General features: G+C 34.6%; 1 protein-coding gene across 1 annotated transcript in view; it reads right to left on the bottom strand.

The window, feature by feature from the left end:
• The window catches only part of LOC140693727 (uncharacterized), a 295,946-nt gene that overhangs the window by 41,061 nt on the left and 239,443 nt on the right, over nucleotides 1-15,442 (bottom strand). The window lies entirely within an intron of this gene.

Below are 15,442 nucleotides of genomic sequence, written 5' to 3'. Positions count from 1 at the left end.
GATGTCACTACTCCATGATTCTTTATTTTCAGTCAATAAATAACATGTACCTCTAATGATGGCTGTATGGTCAGGCAACTCAAGATGGCTGCTCTCTATACATCTCCTGCTTGACTGGTGCCTGCTTCACCTACACACAACTCACATGACTGATCTTCCTTCATATTTGCCCCAGGCCCCAGCTAATGACTGTTCTAGATTTAGAGCAGAACTCACCACTATGCTTATCATAGGGGTGGTAAGAGCCATGACCCTCTGCTGATTACCCTGGTAACCAATGAGCCAACCTGACATCAACTCCCCTATAACTGGTAACCTTTCCTTCCCCACCAGAAGCAAAGACTGCCATCATGTCCTGCCCTCCAGCTCCCACACATGGCAGGATTTTGCTCCAGGACTTTGCTTCAGATGTGCAAGATCACCCTAATCAGTAAACTATTGATTATCTCTGTTGCTGACTCTGGGCTTTTTCTCAGGTCTTGAAGCTGGGCAAGTACAGGGCTTGTAGACCTGCAGGGTGCAGTCCAGTGCTGACATAGCTAATTAATATCCTCACATAAAACACTTTGTTTTTATAAACATAATGTAACTAGTAGCCAAATTGGGTTCAAAAGAATAGAAATACATGGAGATCAGAAGCAACCTTAGCTCTAGGGTCCCTCAGTGGGATATCATGTTACAGCACAAGGCTTGTGGGGAGAAATGAATAGCAGGCACAGCTTTGTCCATCTCTTATCTAATTCTCAATAGTTCCTTCCGCTATTGGACCAACCTGGGATGTGTCTATGTCCATCCAAATACTATCCCTTTCTGAAACTCTTATGAAAATTTCAGTGCAAAGTCATGTTAATTATGATGTTTCACTCATGATGCCACTTAAACATATCATCATCTTGCATTGTTTCAAAATATTGAAAGTATGTAATTACTCTAATTATTTATGTTGCCTTATTTTAGTTGTAATGGCTATATGTTTTTCCAGGTTTATTTTCTTCAATTGTAAAACTGTCTGCTCAAGCAAAGTAGATCTACCCTGTGTTTCACAATGATACCCTGTACACTTTGCCTTCCCAAAATGTTACTTTAAATATTCTATTTGAAGAGTTTTCTCTCTCTTCTCACTCTGTGTGAATAGTGTTCATCCTTCAAAAAGCAGTCAATGCCGGTGACTCCAAAAGTGTCATTCCTCTCACAAAAGAGTATCTGACCTTGTGACTATGCTTATTCTCAGAAAAAAAACATGAATTTGCATAATTTGTTTGGAAGTTTCTATATACAGGTATATCTTATTTTATTGTGCTTCACTTAACGGTACTTTGCAGATATTGAGTTTTTTCCTTACAAGTTGAAAGTTTGTGGCAACCTGGTCTCTGGAAGTCTATCACTGCCATTTTTCCACATTGTATCTCTCTGTCACACTTTGGTAATTTTACCAGTATTTCAAACTATTTCATTGTTATTATATTTGTTATGGTGACCTGTGGTCTTTGATGTTACTACTGTAATTGTTTCAGGGTGCCATGAACCCCACCCACATGAGATGAAAACCAGATTCACAGATGATGTGTGTGTTCTGACTGCTCCACTGACTTGACTGTTCCCCCCTCTCTCTTTCTTTTCTTGGGCCTCACTATTCCCTGAGACACAATAATATTTAAATTAGATGAGTTGATAAACCTACAGTGGCCTCTAAGTGTTCAAGTGAAAGAGGAATCAATCAATGTTTCACTATCAATTATTATTTATTGTTATTTTAAGAAATTGCCAGACATCTCAACTTTCAGCAACTGCTAGCCTGATCTGCCAGCATCGAGGCAAGACATTCCACCAGTAAAAAAATTATGACTCACTGAAGTCTCAGATGATGCCTAACAGATTTTAAAGTATTTTTAATTAAGATATATGTATTGCTTTTTAGATATAATACTATTGCAAGCTAAATAGACTACAGTGTAGTATAACATAAATTTTATATGCACTTGGAAACCAAAAAAATTATGTGGCTCATTTTACTGTGATATGTGCTTTATTGTAGTTGTCTGGAATTGAACATGCAATATCTTTGAGATATTCCTGTATACCTTTTTCTATCATGTATCTAATTATGTCCCTATGAATCTAGTTTCATATCTACCTGTATATCACTTAGTTTGTAAATGCTAAGAAAGTTAATACAATTTTAGGTACCACTTCACACCTACCAGGATAGCTATCATTAAAAAAAAAAAAGACAAGCAATAACAGGAAAGAATGTGAAGTAATTGGAAACACCATACATTGCTTTGAGTCGGGGGGATGTAAAATAGTGAAGCCAATTTGTAAGGCAGCTGGTTCTTCAAAAAGTTAAAGAAAGAATTATCATATGATCCAGCAACTCCACTGTTATGCCCAAGAAAATTTTAAAAATACGTTCAAAAATTTGTACACAAATATTCACAGCATCAATATGCATGATAGCCCCAAAATGAAAACAAGCCAAAGTCTATCAATAAGAAATTGGGTAAATAAAATGTGGTATATCCATACAATACAACATTATTTGGACATAAAAAGAATGAAGTTCTGATTATGCTAAGTGAAAGGAGTCATACACAAAAAGCCATATATTGGATTCCATTTATATGAAATGTTTGGAATAAGTAGGACAATAGAGAGAGAATGTAGGTCAGTGACGGTCAGGGGCAATAACCAATTGATATATGGTTAAATAGAGGACTGACTAAATTATAAATAATAAGATAAAGGGGTACTTTGAAAAAATCCTATCTAATTTTCCTCTTTTTGTTTATTATTTTTGTTGGCCTTCTTTATCCCTTTTAAATTTTTTAGTTTCTTTCTTTCTTTCTTTCTTTCTTTCTTTCTTTCTTTCTTTCTTTCTTTCTTTCTTTCTTTCTTTCTTTCTTTCTTTCTTTCTTTCTATTTTCTTTCTTTCTTTCCTTCTTTCTTTCTTTCTTTCTTTCTTTCTTTCTTTCTTTCTTTCTTTCTTTCTTTCTTTCTTTCTTTCTTTCAACTGAAGTAAAGTCAGTTTACAAAGTTGTGTCAATTTTTGGTGCACAGCATAATGTTTCTGTCATATATGTATTCATACATATATTTGTTTTCATATTACTTTTCATTTTAGGTTGCTACAAAATACTGAATATACTTCCCTGTGCTATAGAGAAGAAGCTTGTTGCTTATCTATTATATATATAATAGTACATATATCTACAAACTCCTAATTTATTCATTCCCACCTCCTTTCACCCTAGTATCCATAAGTTTACTTTCTATGTCTGTGAGTCTTTTTCTGCTTTGTAAAGAAGTTCATTTGTGTCTTTATTTTTAATTTGTTTTAGATTCCACATATGAGTGATATCACATATAATTTTTTTTTTCTTTCTGGCTTACTTCACTTAGAATGATAACCTCCAGGTCCATCCATATTGCTGCAAATGACATTCTTTTATTCTTTTTATGGCTGAGTGGTTTTCCATTGTATAAATATTCCACAGTTTCTTTATCCAGCCATCTGTCAATGGACACTTAGGCTTCTTCCATGTCTTGGCTACCTGTATATATTGCTGCTATGAACACTGGGGTGCATGTATCTTTTTGAATTAGAGTTATCTCCAGATATATGCCCAGGAGTGGGATTGCTGGATAATATTGTAACTTTATTTTTAGTTTTTGTTAAGGAATCTCCATATTGTTTTCCGTAATAGCTGTACCAATCTACATTCTCACCAGCAGTGTGTGAGGGCTCCCTTTTCTCCACACTCTCTCTTGCGTTTATCATTCATGGACTTTTTAATGATTGCTTTTGGTAGTGTGACCATTTTAACAATATTAATTCCTCCAATCCAAGAACATGGGATATCTTTTTATTTCTTTGAGTTATCTTTAATCCCCTTAATTAATGTTTTCTAGTTCTCCTGATAAAAATCATTCCCCTCCTTGGTCAGATTTATTCCTAAGAATTTTTTTTATTTGGATGAGATTTTAAAAGAGATTGTTTCTTTATTTTCCTTTTCTGATATTTCATTGTTAGTGTGAAGAAATGCAACTGACTTGTCTATGTTAATCTTGTATCCTGCTACCTTGCCAAATATTTTATCAGCTTTATTAGTTTTAGTGTAGAGCCTTTAAGGTTTTCTATATATTGTATCATGTAATCCACATTTAGTGACAATTTTACTTCTTCTCTTTGAATTTAGATTCCTTTTATTTCTTTTTCTTGTCTAATTGCTCTGGCCAGTACTTCCACTACTCTGTTGAATAAAAGTGATGAGAATGGGCATCTTTGTCTTGTTCCAGATTTTAGAGGGAAGGTTTTCACCTTTTCACTGTTGAGTATTATGCTGGCTGTGGGTTTGTTATAAATAGCTTTCATTATGTTGAGATATGTTCCTTCTATGCCCACTTAGGTAAGAATTTTTATCATAAATGATTTTTGAATTTTATCAAATGCTTTTTCTGCATATATTGAGATGATCTTGTGATTTTTGTCCTTTCTTTCGTTGATTTGGTGTATCACATTGTTTGATTTGTGTATATTGAACCATCCCGGTGAAGAATCCAACTTGATCATTGTGTATGATCTTTTTATGTGTCATTGGAGTCTGCTAATATTTTGTGAGGGATTTTTGCATCTATGTTCATCAATGATATTGGCCTATAATTTTCTTTTTTGGTAGTATATTTACGTGGTTTTGATATTGGGTGATGGTGTCTTTGTAGAATGAGTTTGGTAGTATTCCCTCCTCTTCAATCTTTTGGAAGAGTTTGAGAAGGATCAATAGGAGTTCTTCTTTGTATGTTTGGTAGAATTCCCCAGTGAAACCAAATGTAAATTATCTTTGCATTCTTCATAGGATGTGTTAGAGCCTTTATGACTACCACTCTAAAGCAAATAGATATACTAATGGGCTAACATAATTAAAAAACTGGGTAACCACAAATCGAAAACAGGGTACACAGACCTACGGTTGATGCCAAACACATCCCCAATGTGCACCAAATCTCCACTCATTTGTCTTAGAGGCACAGTTCTACAAAGGCACCAGGAGACCAAATCCACCACCTCTGCCTGGGACTAAAATGACAGTCTTGCCTGTGATGTTGCAGGGCCCCTGAGTAATGGTTCATGTTTCAGCCCCTCCTCTGCCCAGAAGACGAGCACCAGCAGTTGTAACGCTCCAGAGCATGCTGAGAAGATGGTTGTGACTGAACCCCGCCTCTCTTCTCACAAGAATGCTCATCAACATTGGTGCAGAGCAACACCCTGTGCACTAGTAGAGATGGCAGCTATGAAGGTTGCAATGCACCCCTCATCCCACATGCAATGGTGCTTTCTATGGAGGGACCCAGATTGATTTGCACTCTCTTCTAGCCACAGCCCGCACCACACTCCAGGCTCCTGAGGCTGCCTGTGTGCAGTCAACCCCAGTCCTCTCCCCAGGCTCATCCGTGTAAGCCTGAGTTCCAGCAGCCCAGCCCAGCCTGTCCCCACTGGCATGCATCTTAGGCTAGGATTCAAAGTGACTCTCACTGCTGGTTTCTCTTAGTTCTTTCTGCTAAGCAGCTGTTACTGCCTCCTCTGAACCTCTGAAGCTCCTGTTCTGTCCCTGTGGATCTCCTTGCTGGAGAGGGAGCTTCCCAGGGTGAGGGCACTATTCTTTCTATGCTGCTCTCTTTCTGTGAAGAATATCATGCACCAATTTCCTTTTTCTTTCTTTTTTTTCCTCTACCTGGTTTTGTGGGGCTTTCCTTGTATTTCCAAAGTAAGAGAAATTATGTCAAATTTCAGGAGTTATTCTGTGTGAATTGTTCTGTATTTGTATATAATTTTTGGTGTGTTCATGGGACAGGGTGGGCCATGTGTCCTTCTACTCTTGTCATCTTGTCAATCCCTTTTCTGGTTTCTAATTGCCATACATTTTCTTAACAAATAACACCAACTGTAAGTGCATAGCAGTTATATGACTGTCCACTGCTGAGCTTCCCTAAAGAGTCTTAAAGAATGTGAATGGATCTACACTTAAAAGTGCAAGTTTTCAATCTTTGATCTCAATTTTTCAAAGGCATTCCTTGCAGTTGCAGTCAGTGCTTGGCTGTGTGGCTGAAATGCATGAATTCAGTCGGTGAGTTTATTGACGTTGAACAGCAGGAACTTGTAAATACAGACAGTTGAAATTGTCAGTTTACTGATAAACCCTTGCATGGGTAAGCAGTTGAAAGTCCCCTGCAGTCAGCCTTGCAGAGCAATCTCTAGTAAAATGGTAGAATTTCTTAACTTTTTCTCCCCGTTTTCTGCCCTAAAGAAGTCAAATACAATTCCTTGGTTTGACCCATTTTAATTATTCACAAGAAGTACCATGCACAAAATTTTGCAAATGTTGATTTAAGATTAATATAAAATAAGGAGAAACAAAATATGAGGTCAAGCTATGGCCAAAGGTGCTATTTTAAATACCAACATCTAAAATATAATATGGAAATATCCTATCTTTTGTTTCTAAAGTTATTAAATGGAAATAATTCACCTTATCCCACAGGAAAACCACATAACATTCAGATATGAAGATACAAATATGTCTAATTCCTTTTTAAGACTCAAATAAGCTGAATCATCTATAGAAGCAAGTACTGATATTGCCAAGTACTGCACTTCTTTCCATTAAGGCTTTTTAAAATATGCTCATGACAGGTAGCTGAAGTATATTTTAAGTTAGTGTGTTATTTTTTCTTTCTAATTTGTTGGTAGAGATTTCATATCCTTTCACTCATATCAATTTTTATTTAACATGCAAAATCATTGCAGGGGAATGAGCAAACTGCATAAATGATGGTCATTTATTGAGATGGCCAAACTCCCTTAGCCAAGCACTTCCCTTTAGCATAGTTTAATTTAGTATAGTTTAATTTTGTACTGAGAAACAAAGCTGACCTTATGCTTGTGTTTCAGAATTTGCATTTATGCAAGTTTAGTAAAACAGGAATAATTCTATTTGTATTATATTATCACAACCTTTCAAAAGTGTATCTCAAAAAAGTAACTATTTTTATTATTAAGAGATAGCCCAACAAGACGTCATTAAAAATGACATCGAGAACAGACTGTGAAATAAATATTTTAAGGAACAATTAGGCCCTTTGTCCCATTCAATTTCTTGCTGATTAATTTTAACTACCATTAATTGAATTTATCTTCAGCATGCTGAGTAAAAAATACCTTAAAATCAAATGTTTTGTATAGGAAATATTTTTTCTATTTCTACTGTTACAATGGTGAAATAAAGAGACATTACAACCTGAGTTTTTGCTGGTGATTATCATAGTTACAGGAAAGTGGGTAAATGATAAAAATAAATAGTAGTAAATATTTGTTTAATCAGTCTATGTTTAAGTAACTTTTGTTGTCCAGATATAATAAAAAGTCAATAGTTTAAAGTCCTGTTTCTTCCTTCATTATTTATGTGTTCACAGGAAGTTTATTTAATATTCTTAAACCTTGATGTTTTCACCTTGGGAAAAAAAAGCTAAAATAAATTCTGGGTACAATAGAGCCAGTGTTGGAGAATTAAGGAAATAATTTATTTTAGGGCCTGACATGTAACAGTTTGACTACAAATCGTTCCTTCCTTCCCTTCTTTTTCTCTTTAACTCCCTCTCATCTTCCTCTCTCCCTCTCTTCCCTACTTTCTTCTTATTCCTTCCTGAATTTAATAATCAGACTTACTAGCTAGCAGGACCATTTTACTACCTCTGTAGATCCAGTCATCCACAATTATAGCCATCTTATTCCACATTATATTAGTGTGATAAGCACACATATAGATTACTTTTATCAAATATGCAACTTATAGTTTTGATTTTAAGTTAATTAGCTATTTAATTCAGATTGTCCATCATTTCTTAGAAGTCACTGAGTATTCTTTCCAACACTTAAATGAGATATGTAACCAATGGAATTTTTTCAACAGAATAGTGAAATTGAATTTTAACAGTGACATGCAATAGTTTTGTGGATATTTATTGGTAGAATTTTGTAAGATCTCTTCTGTAATGTATACAGTATTTACATTTTTCCACCTGTCAAAGAACTCCAGGATTTGATAAGAGAGATTCTAATGGATCATGTGTTAAACTGCATTGGTTGCTTGATCGTTATAAAAGCATGTTTAATCATTGCTGTTTTTGGTAGTGGCTTTACCAAAAATTCTGACAAATTTAATTGTGATAGTTAACAAATAATTGATAGATTATGTGTTATCATATAACATAGAATGAATAATTGAATACAAAAAATTCAACATGACTACTTCTACTCTATTGAAGTGTTCATATTGACAACTACCATCTCCTTGCACAATAGTTGCATTTAGTTAAATGTCTTGAAAAACATTATTTGGAAAACTCAAGGTCGTCGGGAGCCAGAAACTTTAATGTGCAATTCATTTTCACAATTTATGGTTCTAAGAGAGTTGCTCCAAGTCAAGATGAGGGAATCTGTTAATCAAAATTGGCAGAGAGGTACAGAGAGGATTGCTTCCAGGTAGTTTTCTTTTTTCAAAGACACACAGGCATTGTGTGAACAAGACACTTCTGTTGTATTTGTTTTGAATTAAGATTTTATTGATGATTTCTGATCAAAATAATTTATACATTTTAAACTTGCACTGAATGAAGGGAAAATCTGCACAAGATGGATTGGTTAGATTGAACTTTGTATTCTCTTTTGACAAGTGTGTGTCCCTATACTTTTGCATATAGATCAAGAACAATATTTCAAAGCATTCTCGCCAACAGCAAGCAGATCTCCAATTTAGAGTGTCTTGTCTTGCTTTTAATTTGCGTTTAGAGTGTACCTTATTCTAGTTGGGAAGTTGTAGTCTCACTTCTGTATGTGGAATAGTGAAGCTGTTTATATATCTGAACTTGTTATATGTTGGTATCATTGTGTCTGTTGGGGACTGGGAAATAAATAAGCTTAATAAATTGATTCAATATTGAGTGTGTTTGAATTTAATGAAACCTAAATTGTACTGATTAATTCTCAACACTATAATTACAGGTTAATTTCAGATCACTGAATTGTTTTACTTATATCAGGGCATCACAGATAGGTTAGAATGATATGTTGTAATATTTTGGATACAGTTATTTTGGTTTTCACACTAATTAAAAGTTTTACCTCCATCTCTGCCAAGGACAAAGGGACAAGAATACAGTTTTTTAGAAAATGATACATTTGTAGACCATTTGATGTTTCCATAGAACTGCATGAGCATTTGCTTATAAGAAGGAATTATGCTCCTCTTTTTACTGTACAGATTAAAGACAAGTCAGGAGAGAAAATATTAATACAGACAATGAGAGGGCAAAAGCAATATAATTTGTTAATTACTACAGGAATGTAAAATAAAGGTGAAAATGTACATCAGTGAAGGTTAAACTAAATCTTGAATTGTGAAACAAGCTATAACCATGTAATTAAGCTGAACTATTTACAATTGTTCAAATGCTTTAAATTTTTTTAATCTCAAATCTTTACTCAGAATGTTCTTGCCTGTTTCCTATTAGCATGTTATTTATTTTGAAGATTTTTCAGAAATGCTCCATATTATCCTACTGTAACTCTCCTCTGAACTACCCTCAGTAGAGTTAAATGTTTCTTCCATTGTGCTCCCTTAGTAGATAGTACATACCTTTATCATATAACTATTCAGATACTTGTTTATCTCTTCAGCTTGACCTTAATCCCCTAGAAGTCAAAGCTTTTTCTATTTTTTCCATATCTCCATTTCCTAGTGCATGCTCCCAGATTTTATTCCTCTATTCAAACCTTACTATTGAATCTATACTGGAAGTATCTTCTCAAGACACTCTTTGGGGAACCTGTTTTTATGACTTATACTATCAGCTCAAGACATCTCTCATTATACCTCTAACTTCAATCTGATCACCTCCTCTGAAGTTTGACCTATACTCAGCTTTCCATCTGACATCTCTGCTTTAGTGCCAGAAAAGGTGTCTCTAACACATTTTGCAAACTCATCTCATTCCTTCCATAAACTATGTCCCCTGTTTTGCTGCTTAAGCTCAGGTTTAGGGGTCATCCTTGATACTTCTGTATTCCTTAGTCCTCACATAAAAAATATCACCAATTCCTGATTAGTACATTTCCAAAAAACACCTTCTTGATCTTCAACATCATGACCACCACCCAGCATCTTCTAATATCTTTCTCTCCTTTTATTCACTGAATTTCAGTTGCACTGGACTCTGGTGTACTGAAGACTGTGACTTTTACCCATCTCAGTACTTAAATGTGATGATATTCTATCAGAAAAACATGAATTTGAATTCTTGGGCATGGCTATATCCTTCTCTTCACTCAGCTCTCAGGTTGATTTACTTCTTTTAAGGAAAATACTGGGCTACAAATTCTATATAAGAATCTGCTACCCTGATTGTTTTCTTACAGAGAATTTGTCTCTTTCTTAGTGCTTAAAATCTCATTATTTTGTATTCAGGTCTGCCTTTATTATATAATATTCATTTCCCCATTCTAATTTAAAAAACACAAAGATAGTAATCATCTCACCATTATGTACCAAACATGTAGAACAAAGCCAAGCACATAAGAACACCATAAATATTTGTTAAAAAGATGAATGCATAGATTGAGAAAGAATCAAGAGAAACACCATAATCAGAAGGATAGAGGGTGCTATAATACAAGCTTCATGGAGGGAAGCATATTTTGTTTTATACATTATATCCCTTTGTCTAAGGATATTCTGATGTGTTATATGTATTCAATATTTGTTGAATAAATGTTAGAATTTAGAAAGCAATGCCTAAAGCAGTTTTGAATGACAGCATCAATGTCAGGATATAGATTCAAGAAAAATAAAATTAAATTCTTCCACATACATGAGACACTTCAGTTTTTACAAAATTTCTGCTAACTATATTCACTGCCTTATCAATCAGTGAATAAAAGGGGTAACAGCAGTTTTTTGTGTCACTGTATAAGATAATGTAATCAAGATAATGAAGAAGCAGAAACAACTTAAAATCAAGGAACACAGTAATAAATGGATTAATTAACAAAATGACTTTCATGGAGAAGAAAAAATAACAAAAAGCACTCATTTTAAATTTTGATCTGTAAGTAACAAAAGCAAAAAGAAGAATTTAAAGAAAAAAATTAAGTATGCATTTAATGGTATAAAACTTCTATTAATATTGGTTTTCTGTCACTTCATACAGTAGTTATCCAACTGCAAAACTGCAATAACAGCTTTCACATTTATTTCTTCTTAAAGTCTATGCTTTAGGCTAATTTCTCCTATCCCATTTCTGTTTCTTTTCACTCTTTCCAGAAGGCAATGGAAAAGATTTCTAAATAACTACAGCATTTGCCCAGTTCACAATGGAGGAAAAAATGAACAGCGTAAGGAGCTAAAAATCATCTATAGTCTGAGTTTTAACTTTCAGATGATAAACAATACTCAATCTATTCTAGATTCTATTTTAGAAAGAACGAGAGGAGTAAATATGATATAATTAAATGCCCATCCAAATAAATTTCAGAAATACACATAAATAGATTTTTAAAAAAGTTATCATAAAAGCATAATTTAAATTACAACTTAAAAAAGGCTTAAATTTAATCCAATTAAGCTACACATAACTTAGTATAAAGTTCAGTGTGAGGATCTTATTAAATAAGTGTTTTTTCTAAGTCTTCTCAAAAAGCAAGAACATTATATTTCTTTCCATATGCTTAATGATATTTGTTTTGTAGCGTACTCTGATAGACACTAAAAAAATTCCTTTTATGGGCCCCAAGATTCCTGACATCACAAGGAAATGATTCATTTACAACTTGGGTAACAGATGAGTTTTTTAAGCACTGATTTGGGGCTATTGTTAATAACAAGGTACATGAAAGTTTCTTTATAAAACTAAAATTGTATAATAAGGGAGGGTTTATTATAGTAAATGGTAAATGTATAATGTAAGTTTTTTCATGGAATCCCACACTTGGAACCTGGGCCTATTTTTTTCCCTTTGAATAACAGATTCTTCCCTAAATCATTTGAAATCTGTTCCCTGTAAATTTTAAATAGGATAACATTATTTTGTTATAATAGAGTAGTGTAAATTTAAGCACAACCATTCTGTTTCAATTATAGAAGTGTCATTGGGATTTCATTACACAATTTGAAAGACTGACAGCAAAAACCACCTGCATGTTCCTGATCTGGTAAGGAAGGCCTGGCTCCTCTAGACCAGGGTTTCTGGACTTTGGCATTATTGCCATTTTGGATGGGATTGTGCTTGTGTGTGTGTCTGTGGTGGGGGGGAGTGAGGAGGAATGCTGACTTGTACATTTTATGACATTTAGCTGCATCTTATATGAAATCGCAATAGCATTTCACTCCTAGTATGACAATCAAAAATCTTTCCAGATCTTACCAAATGTCCCAGGAGAGAATTACTCAAGGTGGAGACCTACTGCTTAAAAAAAAAAAAAAAAAACTCTGAGCAAACCACCTAGCCACTTAAAAGCATAATCCTTCAGCCTCTCTTCCTTGGAAACCTGGTGGAATCAGTGCTGCAGCTGTCACCCATTCCCTACGAAAATCACTGCCTTTGTATGAAGTAGTAAAGCTGAGATATTGCACTTAAGAGCTCACTACCAAGCAGTGAGCAATCTCCTCTCTACAAACATCATGGACTCAAGTCAGGGGCCCTTTATCCCTTGCCCTCTTCCTCCACCGTCTAAGGTAGATGGAGGTAATAACCAGATGTGCTTTATTCAATCTATGGTTTCTGCTAATAGCCACATTAGAGAAATGAAGCTGCTCTTGTTGGTTTAAAAACTGATCCCCATACATAGAGTGCAAAGAGAGACTGAAGAAAGAGGCAAACCACTCCAGACTGGTATGTGGCAGGTTTAATAAGCATGGGAAGTTACACATGAGGTTTGTCTTGGGTGGCTATGGGACAAATAGACTTCTGAACCTGCCCACCAGAATCTTAAAAGTTTATTTGGAGGCCTTTACTGGATTCAGTCACATGTACTTTCCAGATTGTCTCCATCATACATTGCTTTCTCAAGGCTGTGTCCTTGAAAACAGCTCCAGCTGTGGGAGAGGTGGTCAGAAGGTACATGGCAAGGGCAGAGGAGAGGGTGAGGAGCCTCTGATTGGTGGGTCCAGCTCATGAGTCAGCTGAAGTCACATCCTCTCATTGATGACCTCCAATAGCTCTTTGTTTCTTTTTTGAAGTTCAAAGATCAATCTTTACCTAAGCTTTTATTAAGGACCTGTGTGTGTTAATAAGCCAGGCCTGTTGACATTTTATATCTATTTAAAAGACCATGGTGATGTGTCCTTCCATAGATTGTGATCACATGTAACCATAGGTCCACAGTTTCTGCTCTGGAGAAAATAATAAATAGGAACAGTGCAGAATCCCACCTTTAGATGAGCAGCTAACTTCAGAGGTGGCTGACAGAGGACAACGTCAATAAGCAGGCTAGTACACTCTCATCCATCCTCTCTAAGAAAGAAGCAACCTCAGCTCAGGGTCTCTAGAATTTCTAACAGGTGAAGAAAGCCACATTCTGGCAGAAGGCATGAATAATGAACTTAATATCTAGATCTCACTTGATATTTTATTTGTCAAGGAAAACTTATCGAAATAATTTTGTCCAATTCCTGTTGATCAGTGTTGTATCAGTTATTTTGTGTTGAATAAAAGAAACACCAGGAAACTTAACAACTTAAAAAGAAAACCACTACTTCTGTCAGGTTCTCTAGGTCAAAGCAAGTCATAGACAAGCCCAGATTCACAGAACTGAGAAGCAGATTCCATCTCTTGAATAGGAGGTGCTGTAAAATATGTTAGTCATTTGTTTTGTAATTTTTCTTAGATGTTCTGAATTTCATTAATTTTGCAGTTAAAACAATTAAATGAGGTGTTTTTCAAAGTAAGAAAATATCCTTAATTTTGGCAGAAGCTATGAAATTTATAATATGGATTTGCACAACGTTTATAAATGATTCTATTTGAAGAGCAGGCATAGACAATTGTATTTTATAAAGCACCAAGCCCAGGAATGAGGTACTGCTTCTAGGAAAATTGACTGCAAGCCTTTTTCCTACTTATTTCTTTTTCTTCCTTTGTTCTTTCCAGTCAAATTCTTGATACATGAATGTCTTCAGGTGGTAGAATAGAAGTAATTTTTTAAAATAACATTAAATAAATATTTTACTATATCCTCTTACACAGTTTCCTGTAATATTAATCTATAGGTTTATTCACTTTTAGGGGAAATCATGATTCCATTAATGTGCCCAGGATCTTTTAAAGAGTGTTTTCAGTTCTTATTCAGATAACAGATGCTCCGAGGCTATGTAAACTACATAACTTTCTCTCTGCCATGCCAACAATTATAAGCACTTTGCTTATGGCTTATTTCTGTAGCTTTTAATATATAAAAATTCTAAATTATATGATTTTATATTTGGTGTCTGTGTATTTGCAAACATACTCTTCACATGGAGATTTTGCTTATAAGCTTAAAAATGACCGAAATATTCATATAAAATTATAGATTTAGGAGCCCTATAAAGTTTGCTATTCTATGATCATATATATATTACATATTTTTCTCTTAAAAAGATAAGATATATTACAAATGTACTCTAAGACTGTAGATCTAAGAATAAAGGCTTATGCCACAAAGAAATAAAGCACAGTAGGAAAAAGGACATGAAGAAGGGATATAAGAAAGATTGAAGCCATTAAGTAAGAAAGGACAGTAGAAAAGAGGATGAGGAGGAGAATGATATAGAGTAGTTTAAAAAATAACAAAAAAAGTATATGTTTTCTTTCCTCTTTTTCATAGTTTTATGTGCTTTTATTGTTTTCAGAGTAAGCCACACAGTAAAGGAAAACCCACATTCTATTGCTGAATACTCAAGCATGCTTTGAAAGTAGCCATGGTTTAAACTGTGTGGGACAGCAGAATAATTCGATGGACTTGAGCTCAGGCCTAGTCCTACCCCGACATTTGCCATCTGAAATGAGCTGGGGAAGCCTCCCTGAAACTCATTTTCTTCAACAGGAAATTGAACATGATAATAGTTCCCTGTTAGTGTCAATGTAAATTTTGAATTTCTTTTTTTAAATGCAATCTTTTCTTGAGGTGAGTAGGGGCCAAGGTAATTTGGTCTGTTTTTTTGGTTTGTTTGTTTAATGGAGGTCCGGGATTGAACATAGGACCTCGTGCATGCTAGGCATGCACTCTACCACTGAACTCTACCCTACCCCTCAAATCTGAATTCTTGAAAAATTAAAATATGTACAGAACAGTGTAATAGTCCAATAAAGGGTAGATATTTTACAAATATACACCAACATATTTTTGAGGAACCAC

The sequence above is a fragment of the Vicugna pacos genome, unplaced genomic scaffold (genome assembly GCF_048564905.1).
Source record: "Vicugna pacos unplaced genomic scaffold, VicPac4 scaffold_20, whole genome shotgun sequence".
Classification (NCBI taxonomy): domain Eukaryota; kingdom Metazoa; phylum Chordata; class Mammalia; order Artiodactyla; family Camelidae; genus Vicugna; species Vicugna pacos.
Note: the sequence above shows the minus strand (reverse complement) of the source record. Positions and strands in the feature narration are given on the sequence as shown.